We start from the raw sequence: 25,227 nt of genomic DNA on the forward strand, positions 1-25,227 counted from the left end.
CCACAGATACCTATGTCCCTTCCCCAACATTCCACTCTCACTTTAAAAAAAAATGGGCACCTATCCTAAAAAAATATTGTTCCATACATAGCTCTCCATTTCGCACACATGTCCATTGGACACATGTAATTCAGTCCAATTGGCTTGACAAAGCAGTTATGTTGTCCTCACCCCTCTGTCTGGACTTTGAGAATCCAAATTCATCTACAAATCTGTCAAAGTGCACAGCTATTGCTGTACAAAAAAATGGATAGCTATGGTTCTTTCCTACACCCTTCCTGCATATCCCTCCGTGCCTTACACTATTTTTCCCCCCTGCTTGCCCCTACTTTACCACTATCCTATTTCCCCTTTTTTTGTTTCATTATATTTTTTTAGGGCGGGGCTGCTTCACTAAGCTCAGCTAAATAAAGCTATAATGGCTGGGTCTACTTCAAAACATTGGAATCTCGTAACATTGAAATTCAAATCACTGAGACCACAACATCAAAAACCCAAAACACTGAAAACCCAAAACAATGAAATGTCAGAACACTGAAAGTGTGGATCATAAGATAGAAAACTACAATGCAGGTGTAAATAACATCCCCTCCAACTGTAATAACAACAAAGTAAGAAACACACTTTTTACTATGTTTCTGCAGGGGGCAAGCCCTGTGCACCCATCTGTAAATTAAATATACCAACTCCTAGATCACACAACAGTGGAAAGACATTAATTTCCTAACACTACTGTAATATGATCATCATATAGTGAGGTTAGGAAATTGACTTTTTTCCACTGTAGTGCAATGTAGGAGTTGGTATATTTAATTTATGGGGGTGTGGGGGCAGAGCCATCCACACGGGGGGTGCATGGGGGCTTGCCCCCCTGCTTATATTTGAAGAAGTGTAATATGGTTTGTATTTTATTTGTTTCTGTATGTAGTTGTGCTGGAATATGGTACATGTTGCTTTCCTATGTATTTTCAATGTTATCGGATTCAATGTTTTGAATTTTCAATGTTTTTAATTTTTAAAATGTTGGTCTCAGTGTTTTGAATTTCAATGTTATGAGATTTCAATGTTTTGAAGTAGACCCATAATGGCTATATGTGTTTTTAACACTGTAAGACACATGTACAAATTAAACACATCTGCCATGTTTCGGACCTGAGCCCATCTCACCTGCAGCACACTACATTAACCCGCTATGCCACACAGCTCTTAATTTAAACAGCTGGTTTGAACAATACATAGTAATTGCCAATTACAGTTATTAGGCATGTTTCAGCAGAGCTACACACTGTGCCGCACTGCGCAAACTGGAATAAAAAGTAATGGAATAAATGGGACTGTACCTTGGACTCTGGTGCAATAGTGCACCACTAGACAGCCAAAGACATCAAAATGGATGTAATTAAGGCCTGTGATAGCAGGTAAATGTTCCCCTTTATCAGCAACATGTATAAAGTTACCTGCTAAGGCATTCCTAACAAAATACATATTCAACTAGGACTCCGGTGCAGAAATACATCCATATAAAGCCATGCACATACAGATGGATGTGGAAAATGTATGTCACAGCCTGTATATGTGCACATATATCTTGCAAATACACCCACTGTAGCAGTGACTCTGTAGCAAAGTCATTTAAATGCCTTGCATACAGTACATTTTGCCCCACACATACACAGTACTGGGTTCAAATCCAGTGTTGTGTTGCATTTCAATTACATTATTGTGAAGACAGCAATTACTGAATGACTCATGCACTCATTATCCACACAAAGCATTGCAAATTAAATAACTGCTTTACACTGCAGGTAAGGACACACATCACATATCTGTATAGCATTACTATATGTTGTCTAGTATTCTGTTATTGACACAGTTGCCTAACATATGTACCTTAAAAACATGCCATAATTGGAGTGTAAAGGGTAATCTCATGCTGGCTCTGCCTGTACAACAAGGCTGATATAGATAAACCTACAGCTTGCTGTCCTCCAAAGTGCTCACACTCTCTGCCTATATCTATTACCTGCATCAGCAGTTGCAGTCTGTTGTACGCACAGCTCTATGTAAAGGTTTCTGCTACAGACCTACCCTCTGCAATGATGTAGTCTCCTCCCCCAGTAATGTCCATCTCAAGAGCTAAGAAAGGGGCCCTGTTCTACATGAAGGCCATATATTGCACAGTGGTTGTGTGTCATTGGCTAATGATAGTGCAGCCCAGCTCTTTTGGCTGCAATTAGCATAACAGAGTGACAGATTGGTTTAGAGGCAATTACCTGCTAATGAGAAGCATATTAAAATGCAAGCAGCTGGCTATGGGCAACATTCTATATGAGACTTTGCTCACACAGACCACACCTTTGCGAAACAGTACTAGTAGCACATTTCAACAGAGGAGTACTGCACTTCATCAGGTATGTAACTGTTTTTGTGTATAACAGGATGCAGATGGGAGGACAGAGGTATGGGGAATAGGGAGTACAGCAGTAAGCCTATGTTATACCTATGATAATGACATGTCATTGATATCCTGCTGTCTGACACATACAGGGAACTTACAATGTATCAGGGTTGCACTGTCTTTTGTCATTGTGACACACTGGTGTTGCTGGACTGTCCCAATATAGTGGTCATAATAGCACACTGCTATTTGCATGGCAGTGGTCTTATGACATATTATCGGGTGGCTGGTCTTAGGGACACACCACAGTGGACCAGAGTGTTGGGTGTATGATCATAGAGCAGAATCTCTCATGGCACACATGGAACTACCTCAGTAATGATACTATCTTGGTTGTATCCACACACGTAGTATGTTGTCACATTGTGGGGTATGACATGTGTGAGCAAGCAGTGGATAGTGTCAGCCATTTTGTTCTTACTGTAGCTGTACATAGTTGACATCCATGTATTTGACCGTGTAATGTGTTTTCCTTTTGGTGTGTTTCAGGACTAATGTATTGCAGACAACATGCCCCCTTCTCAGATGTGGGCAGTGAACTAATACTTCAAGGATTATGGCAGCATCATCACATCCTCCTATCCAGGAAGAGGCATAACAGGGAACAGCAGGTTGCATTGTGGGCAGACCTTGTCCAGGATGTGAATGAGACTGGCCACCAGGACAGGACATATGAGCAGGTTCGACACTGTGCTACAGACAAGGTGAATGCTGCATGACGAAGGGCAGCTGATGTAGCCAGGGATCATGCCATCACCAGTGGAGGACCTGCAATGGAACAACCACTCACGGCCACTGAGGAATTCCTGGTGAACCTAAGGAGACATGACAGCTCCCAGGCATCCATCATACCATACATCATAGAGGTGGGTGCCACAGCAGAGGAGCATGGAGGTAATCTTTCTGTAATCACCATTGTAATACTATAGCAGTCATTCTGTCAGGCTGTACATTCATTTACTTGGGTGTCAGGTCTATGTGCTGTGGGGGGTTAGCTCAGTTGTACACTCATACTCAGAATGTCAGCAACAGATCAAGTAACACAGTAGCTACTGTACATGTGAGATATATGCAAATGTCTTGTTGTGCTGCAACATGCGGTGGCACTGAAATTACCACACCCTCACCTTTTTACAGGTCTGTCAGGTGTTGTCCAAGGCTATGGTCCTGCTTCTGGTAAGCTTGATACTGTTTTGTTATGGGACATATATATGCTGTTAAAGGTAAGGGCCAGGACAATTCCCTATGTACAGGTAATGTTGTGTGTAACCAGAACAGAATGTTTGTATGTTACATGGTGGAACAGTTACCTAAGTTTCCTAGAGTGGGGTAATCACAGGAGTGTAGCTGAATGAGCAAAACACTTTTGCAGTAGTTCAGAGTGAATAAGCCTCCTGGTGTACATGATGCAATTAATCCAACATGCGTTGTACATACAGAAAGGTCAATGGTACATACCTTAGGCATTGAAACTTGTATTTGCATATATTTGTTAAAGGGACAATCCCAGTATTTAAATTCGAATCCACACTACAGCTGATCAAAGACATGCCCACTTTACCACGTCACTCAAATTCCCACTCACAGTGTGTTTTTCTTTTAAATATCTGGTCCCACTTCTGTTTTGTTTTTCCATGTAAACTGAATGCCTGTCATTCGAGTTCCTAATGATTTTCAGTAAGAACTTGTAGTTTAGGCTTTTTATATCAGCAATACTGCATCAAGAAATAGTATGCATTTGTACTCCTCTGAGTACTTAAGTGGTTGTTTTAGCCAGAGCAGCCCATAATTGCATTAACCCTTTTGCTAAGGTCGCTATTTTCTGAATACTCAGAGAAGTAAATTAGATTCTGTGAGTAGTGATAACAGAACAGACTGTGCGAAAATAATCTATTCATTTTTTTTTTTGTAATTAATTTTTACAGTGGTGGGGCTGCCTGTGATAGAACAGCAGCAGTGGTTTCTGCTGACAACATCAATTGGTCTTTCTTGCCTCTTTTATTTATTTTTTGAAAAAAGCACTATGGGTCAGTTCGCTGGAGCAGATGATCTGTGTACTTACTCTGAATGTTAAAGGGAACAAAGGCTGCCAATCTTGAAGAACATATTTTTCTAGAGAACAGTAACCACATAAACAATCATTTCATTATACTCATTCTTCCGTATGGCAGTGATCGGTATCATCACTCAATGAGATACCTATAAATAACAGCGGCCAAGTTTGGTGCAACGCAGTCAGAGCTAGCAATCAGCTTTCTAGGTAAGCCAATCTCATTGCATACCAGTGATATTAAAGGGATCTAGGGTCACTGTGGTTTCAGGGATTCTTATCTCTTGCAGGCAACATATCAGTACATATCTATGGGCAACATTAATGGACAATACACACTGCCCACAGTGATCCATTTCTTTTTTGCCATTTCTAAAGTTAGAACCAAATACAAATGCTCTTGGTTTTGCCTGGTATGCCCATTTCTAAACTTCCTACACTGATGAGCTTTAATGCAGCTGTGATTTTAGATTCTCAGAATAGCCTTTTTTTGAAAGAATTGTAATAAATATTTACAGGGCATCCGATGCATCTGTAGACAGTGATAACAGTACACACTGCTCACAGAAGCAATCAGTTCTCTGGCTTATTAATCTCGCTGAGTAGTGATCAGCTTTTGGCTCATACCTTAGAACGTGCAATACTTTGCAGATGTACAGATTTATTTGCATCATATTTTAGTCTCTTTCTTGTAAAATCATTGGTTTTCTGGTAATTTATTGAGGACTGAAGTCACTAAATACCGACAGACACTTGAGTTTCAGACTTCACATTGTGTGGTAAAGGATTACCAATGCAAAAATGCTACTCTAAGTTTCTAAGAGCAACATTTAAAATATGACTCTCATATGGTGGTGGTGCTGTGGTAGCATTGTTGCCTCACAGTACGATGTTGTCCTGTTCGATTCTCAGCTAGAGTGTCTTCTGTGTGGAAACATGTATGAATGGGCTTACCTTCGTTGAAGGTTGTGCGTCAGGGCTGGCAACTTGGCACGTAAAAATCTACTGCCAATCATTAGCGGACCGGAGTTCCGCTGTGGTGACCCCTAACTGGGAAAAGCCGAAAGACACAACAACTCTCATATTGGTCCTATGTCCCCCAATTAGTTTTTGCTTTGTCCAGAATTTTTTTACTAAAAGTTTGAGAGGTATGCCCTAAGATCAGCTTGTAGTGCCATTATGGAATGTCTTTCAAATTATTCTCAATTCAAGCAGTTAGTACATCAGTGGATATCAAAGATAACTGCAGGCAGCCTGTGCTAGTGCAACAAACAGATGAAACCCTGCCTTCTTGGCAACCCAAATTTGACCAGTGGTTTGGACACTTAACGATGCATGAAGAGAATGATAGACATGCCCATGGAGGGTATTCCCTGTGGTTATCACATTATGTCAGTCATATCTTCTGTGCAAGGTCCCCTGTGAAGAACAGGAGCTTTTTATCCAATGAGGGGCAGGTTGGGAGGATAATTACATGGTCATGTAAGCCAGTGACAGTAGCTGTTTTCAGTGCATGTGAGGCTGCATGAGTGTACACACTGAGGGGACAGAGGCAGTCTTTGCAGATTTGAAAATGCCCATGTCAACACTAGGGGAGGTGATTGTTTATAAAAATAACAACTGCTCTCAGTTATGGCATACTGATAATATCATAGTGCACCTTCATGGCTGATTTTGTAATGCCCCTACAGAAGACTGATAGTCAATAAGCATGGGGCAAAAATAATATAATTAAAACAAGATAGTTGAAAACCAGCACAATAAGGAGAGACGTCCAAATTTAGAACTTGGAAAATATTGCAGATAGTAAGCAAAAACAAAGATTATGGGTAGATGTTATGCAACAGAAAGGACTGTTAGTGAAAATGGACAGAAAATTTGTTCTAAATAAAGATAGAATAAGACTGCAGTAATCTATCACTGCTTTCTTCTAACCATCTGAAGTCTGATTAGGAAGTAACAGCAATTGTAGGATTTACTTTCAGTAATGTCCCAATATTTAGTTTATGGTAATCTTAAATAATATATATATATTTAAGATGCATTTTTTAAAGATCTCTTTAGGCAAACACTCTCATACCTAAGATCCTGCATTTGCCATTTCTTTCTTTGAGATTAGTGTCTCTTAGATGAACTCACATGAGACATGAACTTCACAGCATGTCAGTCTTTCAAGACTCTGCATTATGTAAAAAAAAGACTGCAAAAGACTGCATTATATTAGGTTTTAATGTCTTCTGTGTGGCCGGTTAATATTAGATTGATTTTATTTTTTCTTTTCTGTTTTTCTGTTTGGTTAGTTGACTTGTCTTAATAATTCTTTTATGTATGTGTTGTTGTGTAGCCTGGACTAGGATGTGGAAAGTTATAATTTCAATTTAACATAGTAAAAGCTGTTTGTGGACATCCAAGCTGTTCCAGCTATGCCAATTGAGAACTTTTTTTCTTTTTAATATAAATACGTGTAGAAATAATTTTTTTGCTCAATTATACAGTGTTATCCAAGGTAAGCACGCAGTTCTGCTATAACGAACATGCACATTTGTCTGTGTACATATGCAAACAATATTTTCTGTCAAGTATATATCATGTGTTTCATATAACCTGCAGTTATTGGTCTGTGAATACGCTACCAATGTTTCATCAGTGAACATTCTGTGTTGTACATATCCTGCTGGATTTTACCAGTTATTGTTCAAGTATAGTAACAGTGTGTCATCACCTGAATGTTCTGTGTTTCGGACCACCTGCATTTTACTTTTTTACCTTACATTTTTTAGGGGGAAGTGTCATTTCCTTTGGTTGTATTAGCAGTTTTTGTGCATTTTTATTTTCTGGTGGGTATGCTTTATGGTGTAATTGTGTAATAACTTAATGTTTCCACCAAGCTGTCTAGAAGTTGACTGACCATTGAAACTAACAAATAAATTTGTTTTTACTTTCCTGATTTCCTAGCACCTTTCATTGCTTTGCTGTATATCATACTGCCCCATTTTTGCACTGACTGTCTACCACTCCTCAATCAGCCATCCATATTCCCAATGCATGACCTCAGGCTTAGTGACACTCTTGTTCCCGAATCTTAATTTCATGCATCTGTGACATGCTCTACCTCTGATTTTGTCCAGTACTCCACTGGTGTCTTCAACTGCCCCAAACGTTTTTCTGAACGATCACATTTCCAATGTTTCTTATCTGTCAGAACATTTTTTTTTTCAAGTCTCGTAGGGGTATAGAAATACTTGTGCAAACATTTCCATGCAAAAATTCTTAATTTTCTTGATTTAGTTACATGTCTAGTAATATTACACATCAGCTGTAGTATTGCTATTTAATTGTTCCGTCCGTGCTTTATATTTTACACTGTATTGCCTTCTGAAATCTAATATTGTCTTCTCAGTTCTAATATGTTCTACTTATTTCTCTGTTCCACTTTGCCATTTCTGTTCTGGGCTCAATTATAAAATTTACTATTTGTGGTTTAAGGAATTTATTATCCATTCTTGGGATATCTTCCTTCAAGTAGTCAAGTAGACATAGTCATTCTTAATATGTTTTCATTGCCATTGATTAATTAATATAAATAAAAAAAAATATTATTATTATTATTATTATTATTATTATTATTTGTGTGTTAATCAGGCAGTACATACCACACCTAGACTCCCATTAGTAGTTTAAGTAATACATTATTATTATTATTATTATTATTATTATTATTATTTGTGTGTTAATCAGGCAGTACATACCACACCCAGACTCCCATTAGTAGTTTAAGTAATATATTATTATTATTATTATTATTATTATTTGTATGTTAATCAGGCAGTACATACCACACCCAGACTCCCATTAGTAGTTTAAGTAATACATTATTATTATTATTATTATTATTATTATTATTATTATTTGTATGTTAATCAGGCAGTGCATACCACACCCAGACTCCCATTAGTAGTTTAAGTAATACATTATTATTATTATTATTATTATTATTATTATTATTATTATTATTATTATTTGTATGTTAATCAGGCAGTGCATACCACACCCAGACTCCCATTAGTAGTTTAAGTAATACATTATTATTATTATTATTATTATTATTATTATTATTTGTGTGTTAATCAGGCAGTACATACCACACCCAGACTCCCATTAGTAGTTTATCCTGATGGTAGATATAACAAGGTCAGAAAACTGAAACTCTGATTTCATCCACAAAAGACAGACTGAAAATAACATTTACTTTTCTTTGGGGGAGGGGAAAACAACACATTTTTGAGAAGATGGATTTGCTGTCTTTATTTGTTTTGTCCTGAATTCTTACAGTTATCTAAACTGTTTATAAATGCTGAAAATAGATGTACTGTGTTTGATGTTGGCAATGTCTGTAGGATCAGTAATCTTCACATCATTTTGAACTAGTTCTGAGCATATCTGGGAGTTTCCTCCCAGGTTTCTAACATAGCTAAAGAAGGCCTTATGATTGTCTTTTGAGTCTTTAGCTATTTTTCTCTCAAAATTTGCTTTGGATGATTTTATGAGAGCTCTTAGTTTTTTACTTATAGTGATCAAGGGTGTCTTACCTTTTAAGGATTTTGCTCTATCTTGTAGTACCTTCCTCCTTTTGTTGTAGAGTTTGTTTATGGCTGGGGTCCACCAGACTGGACGCTTGCCTTTGGTACAAAGAGTCTTTGTTTTGCTTGGGATTGCCTTATCCATGCAGTCCTGCAGGTGCTGGTAGAAGGCATTTGTAAGTGATTCAGCGGCTTGAGTACTGTTTTCCGCCGGCTTGGGGCCTTAAAGGAGACCACACTAGTCTTTAGAACTGTGAAGTCGGCTTTCGAGAAGTTCTTTACTGTGGTCTTTTTTATTTCAGGTGGGGGTGGGATGAGGACCTCCAGCGAGATTAGTTTGTGATCTGATCTCACCAGTGAGGGGTATACTTCCGGTGTTGAACATTGTGCTCCCATGTTCGTGATGATGAGATCAAGTATGTTTTCTCCTCTTGTGGGGATGGTGACTAGTTGTTCCATGGTATTTGAGTTTATGAATTCCAGGAACTTTTGGGCTAGGGTACTTTTTGAGGTATGTGCCAATGGGGGCTCTGTTTTCAATGATTGACCTAATAAAGGATGGATACAGTAAGGATATAACTTATTTTGAACTTGAGGAAATACAACAAAGAATAAACTGTGTAAAGCAAAAGGATTTTAGAACAACCACATAGCATGGTGGTCAAAGCAGAATCTGTCAACAATATAGAGACCCTACTACCTGGTGACTGTGCCAGAGTGAGATATCTGTATAGTAAGTGGTATAGATACAAGCTTTGCTAACATAAACAATGATGTATATATAAGTGATGGATAGGTATGGTGTTAAACAATAGAATGCAAAAGGTCAGATGGTAGGTAGTGGATTTTGCGAAAAGGATGGACATGGCTGTGGTGAATACGTATTTTAGCAAGAGGGAGGAGCATAGGGTGACATACAAGAGTGGAGGAAGATGCACACAGGTGGATTATATCTTATGTAGGAGGGCCAGTTTGAAGGAGATTGGAGACTGTAAAGTGGTGACTGGGAAAAGTGTAGTTAGGCAGCATAGGATGGTGGTTTGTCGGATGACATTGGTGAGCAAGAATAGGAGGAGGAATGTAAGGGCAGCACCAAGGATCAAATGGTGGAAATTGAAAAAGGGTAATTGTGAGGTGGAATTCAGGGAAGAACTAAGACAGGCACTAGGTGGCAGTGAAGAGTTACCAAATAGCTGGATGACTACTGCAGAGCTAGTAAGGGAGACTGCTAGAAAGGTGCTTGGGATGACATCTGGACAGAGGAAGGACGACAAGGAGACATGGTGATGGAATGAGGAAGTACAGGAGAGTATACAGAGAAAGAGGTTGGCAAACAAGAAGTGGGACTGTCAGAGAGATGAAAAAAGTAGACAGGAGTATAAGGAGATGAGGTGCATGGCAAAGAGAGAGGTGGCGAAGGCTAAGGATAAGGCATATGAAGAGTTGTATGAAAGGTTGGACACTAAGGAGGGAGAAAAGGACCTGTACCGACTGGCTAGACAGAGGGACTGAGCTAGGAAAGATGTGCAGCAGGTAAAGTTGATAAAGGATAATGAGGGAAACATACTCACAAGCGAGCAGAGTGTGTTGAGCAAATGGAAAGAGTATTTTGAGGGGTTGATGAATGAAGAGAATGAGAGGGAGAGAAGGCTGGATGATATGGGGATAGTGAATCATGAAGTGCAATGGATTAGCAAGGAGGAAGTAAGGATAGCTAGGAAGAAGATGAAGAATGGAAAGGCTGTTGGTCCAGATGACATACCTGTGGAAGCATGGAGGTGTTTAGGTGAAATGGCAGTGGAGGTTCTAACCAGATTGTTTAATGAAATCTTGGAAAGTGAGAGGATGCCTGAGGAATGGAGAAAAAGTGTTTTGGTACCATTTTTAAGAATAAGGGTGATGTGCAGAGCTGTAGTAACTACAGAGCGATTAAATTGATCAGTCACAGCATGAAGTTATGGGAAAGAGTAGTGGAAGCTAGGTTAAGAAGGGACGTGATGATTAGTGATCAGCAGTATGGTTTCATGCTGGCAAAGAGCACTACAGATGCAATGTTTGCTCTGAGAGTGTCGATGGAGAAGTACAGAGAAGGTCAGAAGGAGTTGCATTGTATTTTTGTAGACTTAGGGAAAGCATATGACAGGGTGCCTAGAGAGGAGTTGTGGTATTGTATGAGGAAGTCGGGAGTGAAAGAGAAGTATGTAAGAGTGGTACAGGATATGTACGAGGGTAGTGTGACAGTGGTGAGGTCTGCGGTGGACTGACAGATGCATTTAAGCTGGAGGTGGGATTGCATCAAGGATCAACTCTGAGCCCTTTCATATTTGCAATGTTGATGGACAGGTTGACAGATGAGATCAGACAGGAGTCCCCGTGGACCATGATGTTTGCAGATGACATTGTGATCTGCAGTGAGAGTAGGGAACAGGTGGAGGAGACTCTGGAGAGATGGAGATATGCTCTAGAGAGAAGAGGAATGAAGGTCAGCAGGACTAAGACAGAATATACGTGTGTGAATGAGAGGGAGGATAGAGAAATGGTGAGGATGCAAGGAGTAGAGGTGGCGAAAGTGGATGAGTTTAAATACTTGGGATCAATAGTTTAGAGTAATGGTGAGTGTGGAAGAGAGGTGAAGAAGAGAGTACAGGCAGGATGGATTGGGTGGAGAAGAGTGTCAGGAGTGATTTGTGATAGACGAGTACCAGTAAGAGTTAAAGGGAAGGTCTACAAGAGGGTAGTGAGACCAGCTACGTTATATGGGTTGGAGACAGTGGCATTGACAAAAAGGCAGGAGTTAGAGCTGGATGTGGCAGAGTTAAAGATGTTAAGATTTGCACTGGGTGTGATGAGGGTGGAAAGGATTAGGAATAAGTATATTAAAGGATCAACCCAGGTTGGAAGGTTTGAAGACAAAGCCAGAGAGGCAAAATTACATTGGTTTGGACATGTGCTGAGGAGGGATGCTGAGTATATTGGGAAAAAGATGCTGATGATGAAGCTACCAGGTAACAGGAAAAGAGGAAGGCCTAAGATGAGGTTTATGGATGTGGTGAGAGAGGACATGCAGGTGGTTGGTGTGACAGAGCAAGATGCAGAGGACAGGAAGAAATGGAAACAGATGATCCACTGTGGCGACCCCTAACGGGAACAGCTGAAAGAAGATGATGATTGATATATATATATATATATATATATATATATATATATATATATATATATATATATATATATATAAATATGGACACAAAGAAACCTCAAACAGGTTGTCAGTGACACACCACACAACACTCACAGCTCATACAAAGGACCAGACGCATTGACCCACATATGAGGATGTGCTCACATGTAACTTACCCAAACCTCAAAGTCCTCTCAAATGCAATCCTCAGAAACACTGCATGCACACTAATAAGACGTCTCACCACAACACATGAAGCCATATCTCACTGTGCCTCAACTATCAAGCCCATGAGACGTAACACCACACAATCCAATGTTTTGTTCATAGGAGACTCCATTTTGAGACATACTGATGTCCCTCTCACCAGGCTGGATAAGGAGTAGGTTAGTTAGTTGCCTGTCAGGGACTAAGATTCATCACATTATGCAAGCACTGAGGTCACTAAACCTCAAGTACCAGTATGACTCAGTTATAGTTCATGTGGATGTGAATGACCTGAGACGTGCCTCATGGGACCATATGAAGAGAGATGTGATTGAGCTCTCTGAACATGTGCAGGCAGGTATGAGCCAACCATTGAGCAGCATTCTGCTGTCTTCATGGATGATGTCATAATACCGACAGAAAATGATATCCCCTTTGTATTTTTTTCTCTGTAATTTGTCCTTTATCATGGCTCAACTGCAAAGTGGTTTACCACTGTTTCATGGCTGCTGCAATATAATCAATCACTATAGGGTGTATCTTATACATTTTAAGCCCTGTTTCATCCATGAATGTGGGATACTCGCAAATGCTTTTTTGTAGTCTAGCCATGCTGTATTTACATGTTTCCCTTAATGAATTTATTTAACAAAAAAATGATCCTTGGTTAAATATGACTTTCTTTTGTTACCCTTTTTATTCTATTGCCGTGACTAAGTTTTCTTCTAAGTGACTATAAACTCTGTCAGCATTAATTCCAGTGTATCGTTTATACATCATCAGAAGGCAAGTTATTGGTCTATAGTTTTTAGGCTAGCTTGCAGGTTCACTCTTAATGAGAAGTATTGTTTTCCTTTTGCTAACCAGGTTGGTGTCTGTTCAGAGTGCGCATATAAATAGTTCTCTATTTCTGTTTTTTTTTTTTTTGTGTTGTTTCAGTTTCTTTTGCCTTGTTTCTCAGTTCTCTAAAACTTTTCTGGGTCATCAATAAATTGCTTATTTTGTACTTTTCCTTTACATTTATCTGCAGATCTTCTGAGTTATATTTTTAGTCTATAATTTCTGATAGTGCACGATAGATCCTGATCTGTTCAGATAGTGCACATTGCTTTTATCACATCTATTTCTGAGTATTTGTATTGATCTGTTCCCTCCTCTGTACTTCTATTCAGTACTTCTATGATGGCATTTTATTTCTTCCATTGCTTTCCCTTATTGCATTATGTGTATATGGTAAGACTTTATCTGTTATTAATTAAACTGCAAATTAATATGGCCTATTTACTTCTGTTACATTACCCAAATTTCAGTTGACAAACTTAATTACTGTCTTCATTTGTTTAATCAAACTTCTAACATTTTGGGTCTTGCAGACATTCTGTAATATTTTTTCATTGATCTTAATATGTCTCTCCATCTCTGTTAAATAATGCAACTGTTACCTTTGCTGTCCGTCTGCATCAGGGATTCTATGGAAAGTTCCTGAACATCTTCCTGTGACATATTCTCTTCAGCTACATCCTGCGTCTGTTGCTCTTTCATGATAGGAATTCACTTGTCTGTCACAGTATCACTACACAACATTGACTGTGTCAGAGTTGCCAATGTTTCTTGTTCCTTCCCTTGCTGTGCAACTTCATCTAAACTTTTATACTCATTTCCTACTGAAAGCTGTAGAGAATCTTCATGTGGCAAGTGATAACATGCTTCCTGTTTCACCTGTTTCTCCTTAATTTGTTCATAGGTTCATAGGTTCATAGATTAGTACTAGGCTAACTGCCCTTGCGAGCCATTTTAAGCCTAGTCAGTTATCCCTTGTGAGACTCAAACCCTGTACCTTGTGTTTGTAAGGCAAACACCTTAACCATTAGGCCACGCTCCCAACCCCAACATGCTGTGGCATTACCACTGTAGGATTTTCTACACTAAATCGTTTACTTCTCAGGTAATCCATAATTTCAAAAAAATGAACCAGGAACAACAGAATAAATCCGAAGCCTTTAATGCTGCTCCACGCACTAAGTGCTTTCACCATAAGTCAATGGCATCATCAGAGTGAATGGTAGCTATTCATCAAATCCTTATATACACATCAATTAATTAATCATTCTATTAAAAATAAATATGGATTCAATCATTTTAAAGCTAAAACACTTACAAATACACCTATATAAAACACTAATTTTAAGAGATTTTTATTCTTTGTAATAGATAGGGTGTTATATAATGAAAGGGGTGGCGATGAAAAATTAAAAGTGGAACGTTTGGAATATAAATGGCAGGTTATATTGAATGCTACAATGTCACCTGGATTAAATGATTTCATTTCTATAGGACCAATTTTGAAACATCGAGCAATTAAAATGTAGATAGTATTTTTATATATTTTTTATTTTTAAACAAGTTTAAACTGTGTTAATATTCAAAATATTATAGTTTTATAAGTATTAATTAGATTTGTATTTGTTGGTTGTGACTGTATTCTGTAGAATTTTTTATATAGAAGTGTATCTGTAAGTGTTTTAGCTTTAAGATGATTGAATCCATATTTATTTTTAATAGAATGATTAATTAATTGATAAGTGTATATAAGGATTTGATGAATAGCTACCATTCACTCTGATGATGCCATTGACTTATGGTGAAAGCACTTAGGGAGTGGAGCAGCATTAAAGGCTTTGGATTTATCATGTTGTTCATGGTTATTTTTTTGTTTTTTACAGGTTTTATTACCCATTGGGTATTTTTGTTATGTGGTGAATCCATAATTTCAGTTTCTATTTCTTTAACTTCCCCATTACTAATCCCCTTTTCTACTTTTCCTTTTTGTTTTCTTATTTTTTGTATTGTGAAATTTTGTATATCCATATGCCTTTGTCTGTATTTCTCTACAACTATCTTTCATGCCATTTTTGTATTGATTTGTTTTGCTTTCTCTTTGCTTAAATATTGCACCATATTAAAGTTGTTATACTTTCTCATGTCCATATATCTTCCTTTCTGTTTTCCTTACTTTGGGAGCTAATTGTTCCACCATGCTGTGACATAAACTGCGTTAGACTTCCTATACTAAATCCTTCACTTTGGAAGTATTTCATAACTTCAGCTTCTGTTTGCGTAACATTTACTTTACTAATCTTCTGTTTTACATTCCTCCTTTCTGATCTTATTGTTTGGGTTGTAAAAGTTTCCATACCTGGATACTTTGCCTGCATTTCTCTTCAAATATCTTTGGGGATGCTTTCTGGTATTGACTATTTTGGCTTTCTCTTCTGCACAAACATTGCAACAAATATCTCTGTTTCCCATGTCCATGTTTATTTTTTATGCCTTTCAAAAATCTCTAGGTTTTATTCTTTGCATTTTTTGCACTTCCTTGGTTGCCTCTTCTTCCAAATGGCCCAACATTTTTGTCTGTGTAATAGTTTTCACAGATCTATTGTATGAATGAACACAAAAAATAGATGTGATGGTTTTGATTGTTTTTCTTGTACAAGTATTTTTCTTTCCTCCAATTTCTCTCTTGATCATTTTGAATATGTTCTGTCTGGAAATTATGGGCATCTTGCATAATAGTAATAGTACATCATTTCTTTCTTATCCTCAATAGTCCACTCTATCATCTTTATGGCACTTTTCCTGCCTCTCGGTTTTTGTGGACTACTACTTCCTTCTAAAATGGGGTAAGTGCATCCTCCCCTGAACTTAGCCTAACCAGTTGTTGGAATGTTTCTGTGTCTTGAAGATTCTACACTGTCGGTTTTTCACTGTGCACATACGAGGATCAGGCACTTGTTTATACTGGGACTTGTGCACCCAGTTGTCTTTTTTATTTTTTAACATACTTCTGTCCATGATGTATGCTATATAAAATACATTTTATACAGCAGTGTCATACCCAGTAAAGTATAGTTTGTTTAAATAGAAGCTCATTGCTAACCAGTATCCTATGTTTTCCTGTATTCCGGTATAGCTGATTTTGGTTATGGTATGTATTTGTGGACTCCAACTTATTCTTGTTACACACATTTGTAAGGAAAGCAATTTCATGCATTTGCAACTCAATAGAATAAATCCTAATTGGAGGTTACCAATGCCCCTAGACCCTTTTTAATCCTAGCTATTCATGCCCCAGTTTTCATAGTTGTCAGTGCCCAAGGACTAGAAATACTTTGGTGTATGCATGTGCCTTAGACTATAAGCTGCTGCCTTCCATAAAAGCCACAGGTGACAATCAGGGGTGAATTTATGATTTCCCATCCATTGGTCCAAATGTTATTTGAATAAGCTTAAAGAAGAGCTCTGTTTCACATAAATGGAGCATTTTTTTCCAGAAAAAGGGTACAAACACACACCTTTGCCACCAATATATTTTGTTTATGTCACAGACAATGTTTAGATCCTTTTACTGGGTAATGCTTGTGCTGTCTGTTTTGTGAATATGTAGCATATCCATTAAGGCTGGATCTGAGACGGCCTTGTAGGCTAGTTATAGATTGCCCCTCGGTAGTCTGTAGGAGAGTGAGTACAGGGGCAAGAGTTTGGAGTTTTGCACATAAGACATGTTTTTTTTTTACACCCTGTATTCTTTTAATGAGGATTCTCTGTGGCCACTATAGCTGTTGCAAATGCCTGGTCAGGTACACGCTGATGAGTGCAGTGTACTCGATTATTGGTTTAATGAGGTCTAAGCATAGTGGGATTATGATCTCCTTAGATCTGGATGCCATGCCATAACTTACAACTTGCCCCCACATAGAAGGATTTTCTCACCACTGTGGACACATGGTGATCAAAGTTCAGGTTACTGTCAACCTGAGTTCTCAAGTCCCTTACCACTGGGTCTACTGTTAGGAGAGTGTTATCAGTGTTGTAATTTGCAGGGGTGGTCAACTTCCCAAAGGGTATAAATATGCATTTTTTTTGCATTGAGTTTTAGGCTATATTTCTGGCATAAGTTACTTGGCTCTCAGACCCTCCTCAGGGATATTTACATCTTTGGAGGAATCAGTCATTGCACCCAACTTGCAGTCATCTGCAGATTTGTTCACCCAAAGACCCTCTATATTTACTATGACTTTAGAGAAGTGTATTCCAAACAGGAGAGGTCTAAGTGATGAGTCCTGTGGAATACCACTAGTAGCAAGTGTAGTTGTAGAGGTGGAGGATGTCCTCTCTATGAGCCATGTGGCTATCCATTGGGTTACATAGGGATTTATGTTTAAATTTTTGAGTTTGTCTATAATGCCTAAGTGAGGTAGTATGTTGACTGCCTTTACTAGGCCAATGTAGGCAGTATGCACTATTTTGCATCATCCATGGCTCAAGTGGCCTTCTCAAAGTAGCCCACTTGATTTAGTAGGTGTGAGCTATCCTTGACAAAACCTAACTGAGATGGGTCCATTTTTTGAAGATTTCCAATGTATTTATTAGATCCATGATAACTTTTTCCATAGCCTTGTATATAAGACTAGTTCAGCTTATGGGTCTGTAGTTCCATGGGTCTATTGATGGTCCACCTTTATGTAGAGGGATGACCATTGCAGAATTGCACTGCCTAAGGAAGAAGCCTATATGGAGGCTGTGGCTGAATAGAGGTTCTAGTTGGCCTGACACGTTGTGTATCAAACTATTTAGGCGGCATCCCTGGATGTTATCAGGGCCCATTGCTGTAGTGTGTTTAGCTCTGGAGAGGGCAGTGAGGACCTGTTTACTAACAGTGGGGGGATAGGTGACAGACGGTATTTCCTGTGGAGTAACTAATCATCTTCGAGTCATATGGACTCTGTCTTCTACTTGTAACATAATGCTGTTGTGTAACACTTTTGAGTAAAGTTACTGTCCTCTACTCTTTTATCTTGGACTTTGGTAACTACTTTAGCCATTTAAATGTTTCTATCAAGGTTTTTCTCTCTGCACTATCAGGTTGAGAGGTATGTCTTCAATTATAACTGAAATGTCATGAAATCAAAAGAAGTTAATGGCTTTTATTGCATGTATATTCCTATACACTAGACAGATGTTTTTTGTGTCTAATTATCACTAACCAGTACAACTTTATACATACATAAATAAGTAAAGAGACATACATATTCCCCCTCCCTCCTCTATGGCTCCCCTCTATTTTCCAATCTACAAAATAACCTGCTGGCAAAACTAGACCAAACTTATAACAAAATTGCTAGATTTGTCACCAGCAGCCCCTATAAATCCCATCACTGCTCCGCTCTCATAAAATTACATTGGCTCGAATTCCCACACTGTCTGACCAAATGTCAGCTGATCCAAGCTTTCAGAATTCTTAATTCAAATTCTGACTGTCCATCTCTGTCCAACCTGATCTCCTGGTACACCCCTCCCCGATCCCTGTGCAGCTCTGATAAACTCTTACTACAAGTCTATAAACCCAACAAGAACATAGGTAAAATGCTCTATAAACACTTCATCTCCCTTACCTGGAACAATCTTCCACTCCATATTAGAAGTCATACCTCCCTTCCTAACTTCAAACATGACCTGATAGTGTAACTCCATAACAACTCTTTATGTACCTGTTATCATCCTGCTTAACCCCTCCCTCTCCACATACCCACTTCATCTCTAAGTCTGATCTATAAGACCTTTTTCCTCTTTCTATAACTTACTTTATCCAACTGCTCTTCTTTCTGTACCCTCCCTCTAGTTCACTACATCCCTCCTCTACTACTATCTTCTTTTGCACCATTCCCTCTTCTGACCTACGGTCCCTTGTGCAGTCACCCCTCTCTATGTTTTACTCTAACTCTACTTTCCATCAGTTCTGAAGCCCCTGCACTTACACATTTCTTCTTTTAGCCACTAATCTAATTATACCTTGTTTCTTTTCATTATATTACCTACAACCTTAACTTCCTTCCTGCTTACCTGCTGGATTTATTATTGTTGTTTCTCCTGTTACAACCTATTACTACACTTTTTGTATATATGGCTATGTACTATTCCATTGAGTACATTATGTTCTTCTTATCCATTGCATCCACAAGATTGTTTTGCTCTTTAATATTGTTAATTTGTGTCTATTTGTATGTATTTGTATGACTGTTTGAGGCTTTTCCCCTTGGGTCTCCACTGAAAAAGGGTACATTTTTACCCAGCTGGACCAACCCGGTTAACAAATGCAAAATAAATAAATAAATAAATAAAATGTGAAATTTAAGTTTCATTTATTTTACAAAATAAAGTAAACAAGCAAGCAGACACACAGGTTCCATGTGAAGTCATAGTTTTATATATTTGACTATTTCATAACTATCATATCTAGGCATAGACAGATATTTTTGATGTAATGTATCAGGTTTAAAGTGAAACAATGTAAACTGCAAGTGAAATCAAGTGTGATATTTTGTTGCAAAGAGAAAATCTGCTGATGAATTGCAACAATGAAAAACATCTATAATACACGTTCACTAGTTCAAGGAACACCGTTGCACATAAAACTAACAAAATAAATAGTAATAGAGAGATCCTTCTATACTAAACATAGCCACTCTATTAAACAGCATATTTATATTATATAGGTTCACTGGTGGTTACTAGGCTACTGTCCCAAAGGTCTTTATAAGCCTATCTTTGTGTACCCGATATAATACTAGAGAAACCCAATATAAAGGATCTAGCCTAAACTGAAAATCTTAGTTAGCAATGGCTGCTCATATCTAGGAAGATCATATGTGAAATCCCAGCAAGGAATTTATGGTTTCCCATCCAGTCATCCAGGCTACATGTAAACAGGGTCATAGAGGGGCTCTGTTTGATGTGAATTGGTAGCCTATCCCTGAGGAGTGGCAGCCTATGAGACACATATCTGTCTCTCCAGCAGGTCCTATTTATGTCACAGGCCAGGTTAAGGTCCATGGAACAAGTGACCCTTATCCCATTAGTCTTGTGGATGTGCAGCATTTCTATTAGGTTTGAATCTGAGATGGCTCTGTAGGCTAGGTATGAGTCTTCTGTAAGTAGTCTGTAAGCTACTGAGTACAGTGATGGTGACTTGAGTCTGTCAATGCATGACATGTGATGGAGACCCTGTAATTTTCTTGCTTAGAAATCTCTGGGGTCTCTCAGATTACTGCTGGTGCTAGGTAAGGTACATACAAAAGGAGCATTGTACTCAATTATTGGCCTGATGAGGGTCAAGTACAGGGGAGTTATGACCTGTTTCACTCTTGAGGCAATGCCTTTGCTAATAAAGTGAGCAATGTAGAATGCCTTCCTTACCACAGTAGACACATGGTGGTTAAAGTTTAGACTACAATCAACTTGCATTTCCAATTCTCTAAATACTGAGTTGTTACTTAGGGTATTATTGTCTATATGGTAGTCTGCATGGGTATTGTTTTTACTGATTGGGATGATAATGCATTTTTTAGCACTGAGTTTGAGTCCACAGCTTTGACACCAATCATTAATTTGTGTAAGTCCTTCTTGAAGTATATTGACATCTTCTGGGGATTAAATGATTACTCCTAATATGCAGTCATCAGAAACTTAGCCACAGGCCCTCAGTTTTGGCCTGAACTTCTGAGAAGTATATTCCAAACAATAGGGGGCCCAGCACTGACCCCTGTGGTACCCCACTGCTGACATGTTTGCTAGTCGAGGTAAAGTCCGCAATTTTGACTGAGTGTGATCTGAAGGTAAGCCAGTTAGCAACTCACCTGACAACATAAGGATTGATATTCAACTGGGAAAGTTAACAATGATTTCCTGAATGTGGGACTGTATCGAATGCCTTTGCTAAGAAAAGGTAGGTTGTATGCACAGAATTGCCTTCATTTATGCCTTTGGTGATGCTTTTGAAGAAGTCTACCAGGTTTAACTGGCATGCCCTGTTTTTGACAAAACCAAAATGTGTCGAATTAAGGGTTTGGAGGTCATCTATGTCCTTATTTATAGGGTTCATGATGATTTGTTCCATGGGCTTACAGATAAGGCTGGTTAAGCTTATGGCTCTGTAGTTTCTGTAGTCTGAGTCACACTTCTAATACTGTTGTCAAGTGGCATATGCCAAATGGAAAAAAAAAACTGTTATTTGTAAAACTAGCAGTAAAGGGTCAGTGACATAAAATCTGTAAGGAGCACCAATACTGTCACTTTAATCAAAATAACTCCTGCATGCCAGTCAATGAGTGTGTGCATGTATATATGTATATATCCACCAACACACCACAAGTATAGGTGTGTGTACATCTGTATACATAAAAAGAGATATGCACAAATTCAGTGACAGATTTATATATATATATATATATATATATATATATATATATATATATATATACATATATATATATATATATATATATATATATATATATATATATATATATATATATATATATATATATATATATATATATATATCTGTGTGTGTGTATGCATTATTTTTGGAGCCTTTCTTTTCGGGTCTCCACTGAAATAGGCCTTTGGCTCAGTTTTACTAACCTGGTTATCAAATGTCAAATAAGTAAATAAATAAAAACAAATGTGTGTGTGTTTGGTGTGTGTGTGTGTGTGTGTGTGTGTGTGTGTGTGTGTGTGTGTGTGTGTGTGTGTGTGTGTGTGTGTGTGTGTGTGTATATATATATATATATATATATATATATATATATATATATATATATATATAGTGGATCTATAACGACATAATGATATAAAGCAAATACATTTTAATCAGCCAACACAATGCATATGATAGACACATAATGATACATGACACATGCATTTATTTATTTAAATTATTATCTATTTCTGTCTTGATAAGGTGGTAAGTGGACTCATCAACACAGCCATCTAGGTCACAAAAAAGACAAGTCTGAGAAAAGTTATTAGAATTCCAATATTACAGGTGAAGTATACAACTAAAACAAGTAGGTGCACTGCATACAAAGTTTCAATAACATTCGTGAAGGCACATCACATGGCCATGTCACCACAGTGAAATTTTAACTACTTTTAACTACTGTTTCAGAACTTTGGACATATTTTATAGTGAGTCTCCTACATACGAGCACACACACTCACAAACATACACACACACACACACAAACACACAGTATATATATATATATATATATATATATATATATATATATATATATATATATATATATATATATATATACACACACACACACATACATATATATATATATATATATATATATATATATATATATATATATATATACTAAAACAAACTCGCTCAAAGTTATATTTCATCAATCCCATGAAACAGACCCCTGGAATGGCACAAGTGCCTAAGGCACACAATCCTGTGGCCACTGCTGCTGCTGCTGCCAATTCATCCTTACACTGAGCACACTCCTCCCATCAACCATCAACTATTGCATCTGGTTCCACGAGGTATATAACTGTAACATCACCAGCATGGTCTACATAGGCATCTGCTCACACTGCCAAGTACACTGCATGGGTATGACCACACGTAAACTAAGTGACTGAATAAAAGAACATTACTAGGCCATCAGATGCCTGGACTCCTCCAGTGCCCTTGCTAAGCATTCAAAAAGCTCGGGCAATCCCCAGGTACAGCTTTGCTGTTCTGGACAAGGTCTCCACTTTCAGTGGAGAATCAAGCACTCCCCTTGAAGTTAAAGAGCTCAAATGGCAAATTGAACTCAGAGTTGATACACCCCCAGGACTTAACAGCAACCTCAATAAAAAGTGCATGCTAAAGTGGATTAGGTAACAGACACGCACGTCACTCCAACAGCAACTACATAGTAAAATAGAGTAGTTAACTTACATACACATCACCAACATATCCCGCAAACATGTAATCACCACAAACTTTACTATTTAAACAGCTGGAATGCTCTTTAAAGTAGGTTTCTGATGAAGTTCGAATGTAACTAATAAACGCAAGAATGAAAGAACTCAAATGTACTCCCGGCTCACGCGTGGTTCTTCCAATACAATTACCCAGGTTTTATGCTAGTGTATATATATATATATATATATATATATATATATATAAAATATTTTATATACATATATATATATATATATATATATATATATATATATATATATATATATATATAAAATATTACTCGAGGCACTCCTTAAAATGGAGAACATCGACAGCAGTGCAGTGACAGAGACCTGGTTCGGGGCTCCAGAGAGTACCCCTGCATTACCAGGCTATAACTCATACCACACCTTTTGGCCACCTAACCTGGACCAAAACACTAAAGGTGGAGGTGTGTCCATATTCATTAAGGATATCCACATCTCCAGGCTAGTTGCTCAGCATAATGCATCCGAGATTATCCAAGTGCAACTAACTCTGGGCAAGACCGCAATCCAAATCTTAGCTTGCTACAGATCCCCCACCATGCTCCAGGATTCCCACTCCTCATTTCTTGATACACTGGAAAATATTAGGGTACAACCTAACACCCTAATAATGGGTGATTTCAACTACCCTACCATTAACTGGGAAAACTACTCATGTACCAACTCTTGTGGTCAACGTTTTCTGGAATTCATAAATTTCATTGCCTTGGATCAACTTATCCACACCCCCACCAGGGGCAGCAACATCCTAGACCTGGTTATTACCAACATGGGCAACTGGTGCTCCACACCAGAGATCAATACCTCGTTGGTCAGATCCGACCACAAGCTAATCACCCTAGATATCCACATCCCTCCCCCACGCCCCATTAGGGAAACCACAGTAAAACATTTCTCCAAAGCCAACTTCACGCTTCTTAAGACAGAAGTGGCAAACTTCACGACACCCATGCTGATGGACAATAGAGATATGACTGCTGAATCCTACACAAATGCATTTTATAAGCACTTACATGAGTGCATGGATCATGCAATCCCTAACAGAACCAAGATGCTATCCTCCAAAAAAAGGAAGCCAATCTGGTGGTCCCCTGCCATAAACAAACTCTACAACAGAAGAAAGAAACTGTTGCAAAAAAGAGTAAAATCCCATGATTAGAGAAACGCCTTGGTCAGCCTCAATAAGAAGCTGAGATCCCTTATAAAATCCTCCAAAGCTAGTTATGAAAACAAAATCACCACTGACTCTAAAGACAACCACAAAGCATTCTATAGCTATGTCAAGAATCTCAATGGCAACACCCAGAGCAGATCTGAGTTACAGCACAATGGCACTAAATATACATAACCAACTGATATTGCCAACATCCTGGCAGATAGGTTCAGTGCTAACTTTACCCCCCTGTTATCCCCTAAAGGGCCCATCTCTATACCAGAAGAATGCAAAGTTCCTGTAATCACGGCTGCACAGGAAAAAAAACACACTATCCAAAGCCAAGAACACAGCATCCATGGGACCTGACAACATCCCAGACTGTGTTCTACATGAACTACAGAATGAACTGGCACCCCACCTAAGTACCATGTTCAATCATAGCTTCACCTCAGGCTATGTGCCCTCTGAATGGTGCACAGCAACGGTTATCCCACTCCACAAAGGGGGAGCCACCACAGACCCCAGAAACTACCACCCCATTAGCCTAACAAGCCTGGTCTGTAAGGTTATGGAACGTATCATCATGCAACTTATAAACAATTACATTGGTAATCTCCAAACTCAGGACCCCACCCAGTTCGGGTTTGAAAAAGGCAGATCATGTCTCCTAAACCTGATAGACTTCTTTGAAGCAGTCACCAAAGCCATAGATGAGGGTAAGGTGGTTCACACAGCCTA

The sequence above is a fragment of the Protopterus annectens genome, chromosome 3.part0 (assembly GCF_019279795.1).
Source record: "Protopterus annectens isolate FY-2018-M chromosome 3.part0, PAN1.0, whole genome shotgun sequence".
In the NCBI taxonomy this organism is placed as follows: Eukaryota; Metazoa; Chordata; order Ceratodontiformes; family Protopteridae; genus Protopterus; species Protopterus annectens.